Source organism: Pholcus phalangioides, unplaced genomic scaffold, assembly GCF_987345545.1.
Source record: "Pholcus phalangioides strain wild (caught in Gottingen) unplaced genomic scaffold, Ppha-v1.0 ptg000007l_1, whole genome shotgun sequence".
NCBI classification, from domain to species: Eukaryota; Metazoa; Arthropoda; class Arachnida; order Araneae; family Pholcidae; genus Pholcus; species Pholcus phalangioides.
The window spans coordinates 57144361-57157031 of NW_028301600.1; the positions used below are offsets into that span (position 1 = coordinate 57144361).

The following is a 12671-nucleotide window of genomic DNA, read 5'->3' on the forward strand; positions in this document are numbered from 1 at the left end:
ATTATCTTGACCTCGGATTTGTTTTTTTATTTCTCTCTCGGTATATCTTCAATAATTTACTTTATAGCAAAGAGAGATAGATGGATGATGGACGGTGGGAGTTATCAACTACGCAGCAATTTTTCTATTTCCTCTCTCCCTACGAACATAGTTACCAATTATTTATTTGAATACTTAACTGGAAAAAAAATGAAGTATATTCATATTTCATATCATCAGAATTTTAAATCACCAAAAGCAAGTAGAAGGTCATGAACGAGTGAGAAATAATAAATCTTCTTTTAAGAAAAATAAAAGATATCTCTTACGCATGAACAGTAAAAAAAAAAATATACAGAATTTTTAAATATAACTTATTCATGTTTTCAGGTTTTCTTATCATAACGGCTTTTCTTTTAATCTTCTCAATATCCGAGAAAATTCTTTCATTTTTAAATTCCTATTTTTTTTAAGATAAAATATGCAAATGGAAGTCTTACATCTTTTTTTCCCCTCGAAATTCTGAGTTTGTATACTATCTAGCGCTTTACTACATTTTTTTATATATGTATCTTGGCTCAATAATAACTGAGAAAAACCTCATACTTACCCAACGACATGAAATTAAACCGTTAAGAAACTCACTACTTTTCTTTTCTTTTTTTCCAGTACAACTATTTCACCACGCTGTATATTTGCTGTTCCTGTGAGAATTCAAGATGAGGCTCAATAATTGAAAACACTCATTGAATACGCGTTGGAGATGATGAAAATTTATAAAAGTTTCAATTTTTAGATTTGTTGTGTCTGATTTTGTGAAATTGCAGACACACTTATGCTGAGCGAAGAAGTGTGTATGAATCGTGCTAAGTTAGATGGAAATAAGCACTATTGCAGTGACGTCGATGCACAAAACCTTCAAGAAATACATGTGGAATGACTGGCCAAGAAAAGATGCGTTATTCCAAGAATCTAATACCTTCAGCATTCAGATAATGAACGGTGTTTATAGCAAATTTACACATAGGTGTATTTGGCCCATGGGCTCCAGACAAGCGCAAGAATAATTTCAATAACTTTGCTAATATGACTGTGCGAGAAAATTATTCGAAGACCATTTTTTTTTTAATTTAGACCTAAACAGACTAACACATAAGACATACACATATTTTAATGTCATTGAAAGTTCCGACGAAGTACGTGCACTTGAGAATTGATTTCAAATGTAACCTTAATTTTTGGTTTTTACTCTTAGTTTTCTTTATTTAAAAAGAAAATTTATATTCATGGTAAATAAATTCTGTCAGATTTTCTTTTCTTTTCTGTTTTAAAAAAAATTAAGGCCTATAAATGAGGGATATATGAGCCAAAAATGCGAATGTCTTCCCATCAGATAAAAGATGGAATTTACTCCTTTTTGGGTTGCTGTATTTTAGCTATATTTGACATACATATTTTTTATGGGTATCTTTTTTCAGCCACTTCGTTGGTCATTTTGCCTATTATGGCCTTTGTATTTGTTTTATTTTGGAAATTGATAGTAATGTACTGGGGAACATTTATTTAAACTAGAAAACTCAACTCTCTCTACAGAGAGATTGGAAGATAATGTTGTTCAATTTATAAAATATCACTTTTAAACCATCAGATAGGTTCGGTGAAAAATAGTTCTGCTGTTGGAAATTTTTTCGCAAAAACAATATATGGAGGAATATTAACTTTCTGGACAAGCTTTACGTAGACCTTGAACAAAACTTACAATTATGACTTGAGACTTCTAATATAGACATAATTATCAAGCTTTGATGCTAATAAGGAGCCAATAGTTTTGATAGCTCATGTAGAATGATATCGAGGCCAAGTAAGTGGGTGATGAGGGTTGTGACTTTTGAAATAACGATATCAAAAAAGGAGAAATCTGACGCAGTATCTGATGAATGAATAACCCGTTTCTTTGACTTAATTGGTCGCGAGATTTTTTTCAAGTAGTAGAGTCGCTTTGTCGCATACGATTGACTATCAGTCTCTTCGATAGTATTTGATTCCAATAATTAGAATCCAGACGTTGTCTTTGTTCTTTTATCCCAACAAACAAGAAATTGTCCTTTAATAATGGAGATAATTATTCTTGACCCCATTGCCTTGTGTTATCATCCTTATTTGTCGCTTTGTACTTTTAAATGTATGTATTTTTTTCTAGTTTTTATAGAATAATTATTATAGAAGAGGAAAGAGGTGTATCGCACGTTTAACACCGATTGTTTCAATCGAAACGTGACGTGTGTGCTTTATGTGTTACGATTTATACTATTGCGGTTGTGTAGGAAAAGGTGACGGAAGTTATGGTAGATGATTAGAGGTATTAACATTGTGGTTGCGTGTATCTCGAAGCAGTATTCACACAATATAAATACAAATACAAATACAACGCCACAACAGGCAAATTGCCCAACGAGGTGGCTGACTTAAGAACATCATGGATCCCCGAGCCCCTACCCACTACCGCTACACCACACATGCACCCCCCCCCGTGGAACCCCCCAACGAATCGGTACATGCGGGAATGTGCGTGTAGGTGTAGTGCAACCTGACGTAAAGTTTGTTTCTGTGTAATGCTTGTTATGTGTAGTGCTGTCATCTGCCCCCAGTTTTACTAACTATGAGTGAAGTGTTATGGTTGAATGATTTACCGTTGTAGGACTGTTGCTCTCTGTGGCGAGACTTTTTAACGGGGAGATCGGCTCGCATTTGCGCCTTGAAGTTGGGAACCACAGAAAACCAACTTCAGCCGACCACCAATCTGGAAAACCAATCTGGCTGATTTTGATTATTTTTGCTGATTTAGGAAAATTCGAGTTTCAATACAGTGGTATTAAATCGCAAGTGAGTCGAGACATGCAGCATGCACAAAATCATTCATACTACGTAATTTACTGAATAAAACTCCCCCTGAATAAGTAATCCGCTTTCGGTCTTAAACGTCAACTGTAGAAAAATTATAAATTTGAGAACTGAAAATGTGTTTGAGGAAGAAATGATAACAAAAGGACAACTTGAAGATATTTTGTTCAATATTTTGAAGTCTGAGATTTATAATAATCGTTAATGAAGCCATAAAATACGTAAATATTTCTTGAAAGAATGTTTAATCGTAAAGCAAACACTTTTCGGGCTAGTATTTGATAAGAAATCACTCACTATATTTATAGAGAGGTCACCTCTGACGATTCTTGAACACTTTTTAATTTTAATTAAAAAATTGGATAGATAAAGAACAAAACCATCTCAATTAAAAAAAAATTTTCCCTTCGGAGACTTCAAAAAATGAAGAGGTGGTTTCAAAAATATACACCCCCTTCTCACATGCGTCGTATTATATTTCTAAACGTCGCTGGAAACTTCATCAATTCGCATGTATAGCTTAATTAATTTTCTTGATTGAGTTATTCTAAGAATCAATTAATTTATTCTGAGAATCATTCTTCTGGATACTCATAATCACCAACGCAGTCATTTAATTAATAACTTGCTACTTTAACATAACATTAATACATTATTAATAACATACTATTCATTAGATGTTATTACGGTTAATAGATAGTATGTGGATTAATTATAATTATTTTCTATTTTTTTATTTTTTTTCTGAAAATGTTCTCTTTCCATCTTCAAAAAATTCATAAATTGGAATTAATATTTTTAATGCAGTATTTTTGTTAATTGGTAGTAAATGATTATTTTTTGAAGGTATTTTTAACTTTTCGTGCCTCAAGTCATATTCATGACTTCTGGAAAACTAGCACACAAATATGCATATGAGGGCTGCAGCCGCGTATTTGTTAGTAAGATCATTTGTCAATTTGAAAAATAGGTAGGGGGGCCGTCGTTACATATTCAACGACCGAATTAGCACTAATGAGTCGAGAATCCTTGATACGTCGGGAGTCAATACGGAATGTTAATCACTGGCATCCGTAGCTAGTGATATTGATGAGATCCATTTATATTCGTCGTCGATAGCTTACCACGTCCTTTTGCTGACAGTATCGGCAATGTTTTGAACCTTATTCCAAAGATTTTTATTTTCTTTCAAAGACTCAGTGTTATAAAATGGGATCATTTGAAGAGTTTGTTGCAACTCGGTCATTTATGGAAACAAGGAATAACCAAATCGGGATCTACAATTGGAAGCCGATTCCGAATCTTCATGAGTGGTTCTAAGCCAGATATGTGTCGATGCCAATGTTGGTGCACTGACCAATTTGTTCCCGGATAACACTTAATAACATGTGGGTGACATATTGTGTATAAGTTGCTTCACGAAGATTGTTTTAGAATAGGATTACACTTTAAAAATTTTAGGAAAGCTTTCTTTTAAAACTTGAAAAATGCAACCAATAAGCATATCAGTTGCATTCGAGCGAATGGATTCAAAAGGCTTATTGGTTGTTTTTTCAAGTTTTGTAAAACATCTTTTATCAAACATTTAAAGTGTAATCCCGGTCTTAAACAAAAATAAAAATTCTACGGTTGATAATAAAATTAAAATTATACAGGGTGATTCTAAATTCATGGGAAAAACTTCAAAAAGGTGATATAAGACATCAAAACAAGTATTTTTTTTATCACAGAATGTGCGGTCGAATTGCAATAGCAAAGGCGGTAGAGGTTGTTTTTAGAGAGTGCTCAACAGCATTTCGCCAAAAACAAATATCATATTTGTCTGACGGATTTGCTGCAATATGTTCGATCAACCAACCATTCGAGGGTACATATGATCCTTCGGATTGAGCTGGAGATATGCAAATTCGAATTAGATTGGAGTTTGTTTTTCATTGGTGCAAAGACCATCAAAGGTTACATTTCACCAAACAGTGATCAAGTAATATAATGACTTGTGGTAGAATTAGCGTTACCCAGTTACACCATGAAGAAGTCTATCATATTACAATACCCTGCACCCCCGAATGGTTGATTGCACGTATTGCAGCAAATTCGTCAGAAAAATATGATATTTGTTTTTTGTGAGGAGTTGTTGAGCACTTTCTTAACAACACCTTCTACCGCCTTTGTTATTGCGATTCAACCACACATTCTATGACCGAAAAAGCTTGTTTAGATGTGCTATATCACCTCTTAAAGTTTGTCCCATGACTTTAGAATCACCCTGTATATGAAACAAATATCAGCAATGGGAGTGAAATTCCGCTGTGGTAATTACTTAGAAAAATCTTCGTAAAATGATAATTAAATTGAAATTTAAATATCAAAAATCAGTGCATAAAAAAAAAATGTTAACTTGTAAAACTTATGTAAAAAATATCATGTTCTTTATTGTTCTGAGGAAAATTTACTCCGTGACATTGATAAACATTTGCCAAGGATTCGGTGATTGGAATTTTTGAGTTTTGATTATTTTTACGAGCTGAAATAGTCTAGAAAAATTCCAAGACATCGGAAAAAAGTGTATAAAATCAAGAATTTTGATCACCGATATCTCGGTGCGACAGTTTGAAGATGATTCCGAATTTTGTACTTTTATGAGCCATTCTGATCCAGTCACGTCAATGAAGTGAACGCACTAATATGTTACCTGGTGACGTACAGTAACATATTGTATAAAGGGCGTTTCACGAAGAGTGTTAGAAAAGAATAAAAATTCTGCAATTTATTATTACTAAAATTATACATGAAAAAAAAAATCACAGTAATTGGAGGTAATTTATGTTGTTTTAATGATATCTTCGTACATAATTGGGGTAGTATAAAAATTTAAATTTTTAATTGGCACGCAATAAAAAAAAATGTCAACTAAATGAAATTTGTATCGTTTTCTTTATTGCACTGAAAAAAATTCACTTCGTAACATTCAGATAAGAGTTTGCCGCTATCTCGGTGATTGAAATTCTCGAGTTTTGATACTTTTTACGTGCTGAAATAGTCCAGAAAATTTTCAAGACATCGAGAAATATGTCAAAAAAACAAAAAATTTCGATCACCGATATCTCGGTGAATTTTATTATCATCCAAATGTTATGGAGCGTGATTCTCTTTCAGCACAATAAACTGAGGAGTGAATTTTACTAATTGGATGTTAAAAAATTTAATTTTCATGTTTTTTTAATTATCATTTTATATAGGTGCCACTATCACAGTACAATTTCTATCTTTTTGCTGACGATTTTTCATATCTTATTTTGATACAAGTAGTGAGCAATGAAAGAAGCTTCTAGTTTTCGCCTAAAACATAATAATAGATGTATAGGGTCAGTATTATTATAATACTTTGGTACAAAAACCAATTTGTAAATGTTTTATCATACACGTTTACAAATTACGAATTTTTCGAAACGGGACACCACTGTCGGTTAGTAAATAACAACTCCAGGCTGTGGTGCCACCGGGAATTTTTCTCTAACCGGGTGATTAATAAATGGTTTACCCCCCTATTCTACCACAATTGACACGTTTAAAAAGAAATACGATGTTCATAATGGGATGAATCGAGAAGCTATCCACATACTTAGATAAGACAACCATAATTTTTTATGGGCACCGTATTTTATTTTATCATAACCATTAGTTATTATTAGTTGTATTTTAGCGTGTATTTGTTTTTTCGTGATAATAGCTCTTATTTCGGGTTGCTGTATGTTAGTTAATTTTTTATGAGCATTTTTTTTTCAGTCACCTCATTGGGTATTTTGCCTGTTATGGCCTTAGGTATATGGCCTTGAGATATAAACATTTCCAATGTCAAGGAAACAGTTATTTTCCGGATATTATGCTGAGGTGAGCTCGGAAAGAAAAGTCATCACGTCTCCGCCGGGACTCGAACCCAGGCCCTCTTGCATACCGGGCAAGCATGCTACCATCTACACCACTGGAGACACATGAATCTGCCTTCCTAATTTCACGCACTGTGTCGTGAGGCGCTGAAGTAGAGGCATTAGTAGCCCCTCTTAACTTCAGGAAATGGCCCCCGGGTGGGACGGTTTAGAGAGATTTAGATGGCTTTTTTCTCAGCCAGAGATATCAAGGAAACAGTTATTTTCCGGATATTATGCTGAGGTGAGCTCGGAAAGAAAAGTCATCACGTCTCCGCCGGGACTCGAACCCAGGCCCTCTTGGAAAATAACTGTTTCCTTGATATCTCTGGCTGAGAAAAAAAGCCATCTAAATCTCTCTAAACCGTCCCACCCGGGGGCCATTTCCTGAAGTTAAGAGGGGCTACTAATGCCTCTACTTCAGCGCCTCACGACACAGTGCGTGAAATTAGGAAGGCAGATTCATGTGTCTCCAGTGGTGTAGATGGTAGCATGCTTGCCCGGTATGCAAGAGGGCCTGGGTTCGAGTCCCGGCGGAGACGTGATGACTTTTCTTTCCGAGCTCACCTCAGCATAATATCCGGAAAATAACTGTTTCCTTGATATCTCTGGCTGAGAAAAAAGCCATCTAAATCTCTCTATTTCCAATGTCATTTAAAAATCAAAAATAAAGCATACACACAAATACAAATGAAAATATCATTCATCAGCATGTTGTTTAGCCATACGCGCGTATTTGTGCATTTATCTCACTTCTAATTAGTTATAATTAGCAAGACTTACTTTTAGATCAAAAAGCCATTTTTTGGAGATATCATGTTCTGACCAAACACCACAGAATTATCAGCTGGTTGACATCTCTAAAACTTATTCAAAGCAATTCTTTATGACATCAAGAAATCGATTGATGTAAAAATTTATTGAATGTTCTTAATAAAGCATAAATTGATCAACTATTAGAATTTCCTCGAATCGATTTATATTTGTGACCGAGCGTTCATACATACATATTTTCAAATGTTATCTGTTTTTCTTTTATACCTTTATTTGTTTTGTTTAAAATGATCGATGACGGGACAAAACTATTTTGCTGTGTCGTTTCATTGAATACATTATAATACGTTAACATCCTTGATAAATGTGGATAATACGTTTTCTTTTATTTAAATTTTTCCTGAAAATGTTTTTTCGTCCTTTATTTTGTAGAAAATGAGATACTGATATTAGAATGAATTACACTCAATCATTTTAAATGATTCTGAATTGCTTTTCAGATTTTACATCAATCTTTTTGAGTAAAAAACACCTAAAAATTTTCACGACTGGAGTTATTCCGAGAAATCAATTATTTTTCTGGGCTGGCTGTTGAAGTCGTCTAAAATCAAAAACAGAATCAGATATTTCAAATGTTGCAGATGCTGCTGGAATCTCTTTAGTGAACATTATCTATTTTAATTGGATTGGATTGGATTTTGGCTTTATTGGCGCAAGGACCGGTAAGGTCAAATTCCGCCAAAACAAATGATTAATTAATAATAAGATGAAACTTATTCTTGTCACGTCCATTCTATTTTAATAACATGTAATATTGACCAAAAATCTAAGACCGGTATTACGCTATAAAAGTTTTCTAAAAATTCTTTCATAAGACTTGACGAATGCAACCAATGAACTTATCGGTTGCATTTGCTCGAATGTAACCGATGAGCTTATTAGTTGCATTTATCACGCAATAATACTTTTATAATGTAATACCGGCCTACGAACATTATTTTCTTTTGATTCCAATATTTTGTCTGTCTTTCTATCAGATTTTATGCAACGTGAGGTGTTTTAGTCTAGAGCTTTGTTCTTGTTAAAATTATTGAAATGCTTACGAGTCTCTATAACCTCAAGCGAGTGAAATAATGGATTGTTTTTAGAAATGAGGGAAAAATTTAATTTTCTTAATTTCTTTAACGGTAAACCGTTTTCCTCGCATTTAATGCCGTTTTTTCCCAACTTTCCTCCGTTTTTGGAATTCGAATATCTCAGTGAACTTAGAAACGTGGAATTTTATCCGTTGGAATATGGAGAGGCAGGGCAACAACTTTCTTATTGGAATTTCGGGCACAGGTTGTCCGTATAAAAAGTTAATTTTTATTTTATTTTAATAACTATACATCCCCTTGCAACATGAATGACGTATTGAGTACTACACGTTATTTGGATACTTTTGCTAATTCGAAGTACGCCTCTAGGATCAACGGTATATATACACTGCTGGCCACCGTAAATGCAACACCCTGAAGGAAGCATGCAAATAATATGAAATTTACAACATGCATTAGCGAAGGTGAGATGTGCAAATGATTAGAATTTCAGCGCAGACGCACATCACGCGCGCCTGTGGCGCCACTTCAAAGCGCTATTTAAGGCTTGGAGATTTCGACGATTTGAAGTACGGCAATTGTGTTTTTCTTGTGGCTTTTTCAAAAAAACGATCAATTATGCCTCGTAGAAAACAGCGATCATCTTTTGATCAAGTATCCGAGTTCGACAGAGGAAGGATAGTGGCCTACCGAGATTGGGGATTATCTTTCAGGGAAATCAGTAGTCGTGTTGGACGAAACCAAACAACTGTAATGCGGATATGTAATCGTTGGATGCAGGAGGGTACGACGGACCGACGTGTTCGATCGCATCCACCTCAGTGCACCACTTCGCGTGATGACAGGCGTATTGTGCGTATGGCAGTGACGGATCGCTCAGCCACATCACGAACCATAGCACAGCACATTCAGTCTGTACCGCATCATCCAGTGTCTGCGCGTACCATTCGACGCCGTTTACAGCAGAGTGGTCTGTCCGCAAGACGTCCATTGCTTCGTCTACCCTTGACGCAGAACCACAGACGTCTCCGCCGCCAATGGTGCGATGAAAGAAGGATGTGGACGGCACAATGGAATGAAATTGTCTTTACTGACGAGTCACGCTTCTGTCTGCAACACCACGATGGTCAGATTCGAGTCTGGAGACACCGTGGAGAGAGGATGCTGAACAGCTGCGTTATGCACCGCCACACTGGTCCTGCACCGGGTATTATGGTATGGGGCGGTATTGGATATCACTCTCGCACTCCTCTAGTACGCATTGCCGGTACTTTAAAAAGCCAGCGCTACATCTCCGAGGTGTTGGAGCCAGTTGTCCTTCCTTACCTTCAGGGCTTGCCCACAGCCATATTTCAACAGGATAATGCGCGACCACACGTGGCACGCATTGTCCAAATGTTCTTCGTCAATCGCCAGATTGAATTGCTTCCCTGGCCAGCTCGCTCTCCGGATCTTTCGCCGATAGAAAACATGTGGTCCATGGTTGCTCAACGATTGACCCAGATTACATCCCCAGCTGCCACACCAGATCAACTTTGGCAACGCGTGGAAGCTGCTTGGTCTGCTGTACCCCAAGAACACATCCAAAGTCTCTTTGAATCAATGCCGAGGCGTGTGGCAGCGGTGATCTCCAACAATGGCGGCTACTCTGGCTACTGATTTTGGCAGGAACCACACTTCACAGAAGTCTATAAATTTAATCATTTGATGCTTGGTCAACATGTTATCTACAAAATAAATATTGTTGCGATATCTCTTGTCTTTCTTGGTGTTGCAATTTGGGTGGCCAGCAGTGTATATGCATCCTGTATTTAATCTCTATAATATAACCTTATGCGCACCCTGTATATATAATCTCCCCCTTTCACTTCCTTCTCTTGAAAAACGGAAAATAATTACATTTTACGTATTATAACGAATTGTAATATTATTGAATTCATTCATTGTAACAACCAGTACGAGACCTTGGTGTCTCCTTGTTAGTTTTCAGTTCATTAAGAACGACGTAGGGAAGACCGTTGTATCTAAGGACAAAATTCATTTTAATTTTTCTCAGTCGCTGGGTAGTAAAATGCTGAGGGTATGCTCTAAACCAGTGATTCCCAACGCGGGCGTTAACTACGGGTATAACATAGGATTCTATGGGTTAGATTGCGTTGGGGGGCGGTGGGAGAAAAAATTTCTGAAGAAGGGGGCGATGGGACAAAAAAGGTTGGGAAACTATGCTCTCTAAACCATAGGTTCCCAAACTTTTTGTTAAATCACCCCCTTCTTCAGAAATTGTTTTCTCTCATCGCGCCCAACTCAAACAAATCCATAGGATCCTATGTTATACCCGTAGCTTCTATCGCTCTCTGGACCATTGCATCGCCCACCAGGGGCGATACTGCCCACTTTAGGAAACACTGCTCTAAACCTTGGTGAATAAAGTCAAAATTTTTGAAATCTGAATTTTGAATTTTTGAATTTTAATTTTCTTAAAAAGTCAAATTTTGGAGATGTAATTTTCGTTCTGAGGTACAACAATCCAATGTACCAACGGACGCAGCCGGATTTATCTGTGGACTTAATGCCACAAATATTTAATCAATTTTGTTTCCTCATTGCATCTCATCACAAGCACATAATCGCCGACCAATTTCGTGCCTGAAAAAATCAATTTAAAAACTCTCTTGCAGGACCTATAAGTTTACAATCATGTTTTATTATATGGTTTTTACAGAAAACAAAAATAATACGCAATTTTGTAAGGAAATTTGAAGAAAAGCCAAAAATTATGAAGAATTAATAATAAAAATAAATTTAGAGAAATGGTCAGTCTACCTCCTGACATAAACGATTGTGTCCGAAGGAACTATTTCGTTATATTTCTTCACAAATTGTGGCTCACTCTCCCTTTCCAGGTGGTTGATTTTTTATGTTATTTTAAATTTCATTACACTATTTTTCTCAATTTCTCAATGGGAGAATATACAGGCGAGAAAACGTATTTTGCCACTAGTAGTGAAAAATAAATGTAGGCTCAGTTTATATGCAATATTTTCACGAGTACAATGCACGTACTATGTTATGCATTTAATTTTTTGGTAGCCTGATATATTATTTTCATTGCAACATTATACCAAAATGAAAGCATTTATAGTTTATTTCGTCAATACAATGTACAATTTTCTGGAAAAGCTAGACTACAAGTTTGTTTTTTTAATGTTCGATATAACGACCTCCCAATATAACGTCCATTTTTCGTAGAACGAAGGTGGTCGTTATAATGAGTGTTGACTGCATTACGAACAAAAAACATTCATCAAGCTTTAATAGAAGTCCTAAGAAATAGAATAAACTCGAAAAAATGTATATATATATTGGAACATCAAATAAATTTCGTAATTCATTTTTCCAAGTGTAAGAATGAAAAGATAAAATTTGCAGAAAAAAAACAACTTACATTTTTCTGGTTTTTTGTTTTTTACGACTTCAGGAAGCCATCATTTCCTTGAATGGAATCGAATCACATGAGATCATTCGATAAGATTATGGTCGCAGTTGAGTAGTCCACCCGTTTAAAAAACAAGAAAAAGCAAATGCAAAAAAGATGAAACAAAAAAAAGAAGCTCAGAAAAGATGTTTACTACTTGTTACTCCTTCACTGAATTCGTGAACGAGAGTCAGGTTTTGTGGTTGACTTTTTAGTGGGTCCTTCAACTTGCTTAGAAATTATGCCCATGGCTATTGAGGAACATCGTGGAATCTTTTCTCGCCTTGACCAAGGTCGATCTTCACTCAGGTCAAAATTGGCCTTTTTTTTTACTTTTGTTATGAGTGTGTGCTTCTTTTTTTCTCTGCCGTATCCGCTTTCTCCCTATACCAAATCATAATTACTACATACCGTTGATCGTAATGTAACGAGATCTCACTGAGCTTTTCTTACATCACACACACAGTATCAGTTTTTCCTTTACGAATGCTAGTTATGCAGCTGCTTGGGCAGAAATCC

The 12671-nt window shown here is 35.6% G+C and overlaps 1 protein-coding gene and 2 non-coding genes across 4 annotated transcripts in view; 1 reads left to right on the forward strand and 2 right to left on the reverse strand.

The window, feature by feature from the left end:
• The window catches only part of LOC149085534 (uncharacterized), a 106005-nt gene extending 93685 nt beyond the window's left edge, over positions 1 to 12320 (reverse strand). For both annotated transcript variants that reach the window (XM_089233598.1, XM_089233597.1), the window contains exon 1: positions 12123 to 12320. The gene's annotated coding sequence lies outside the window, so the exon portion shown is untranslated. The remainder of the gene's footprint in view (positions 1 to 12122) is intronic.
• Positions 6797 to 6870, reverse strand: TRNAT-GGU (transfer RNA threonine (anticodon GGU)). Its single transcript has one exon. It is a non-coding gene; the product is annotated as a tRNA-Thr (tRNA).
• Positions 7275 to 7348, forward strand: TRNAT-GGU (transfer RNA threonine (anticodon GGU)). The gene has a single exon. It is a non-coding gene; the product is annotated as a tRNA-Thr (tRNA).
• Positions 12321 to 12671: the final 351 nt, after the last annotated feature.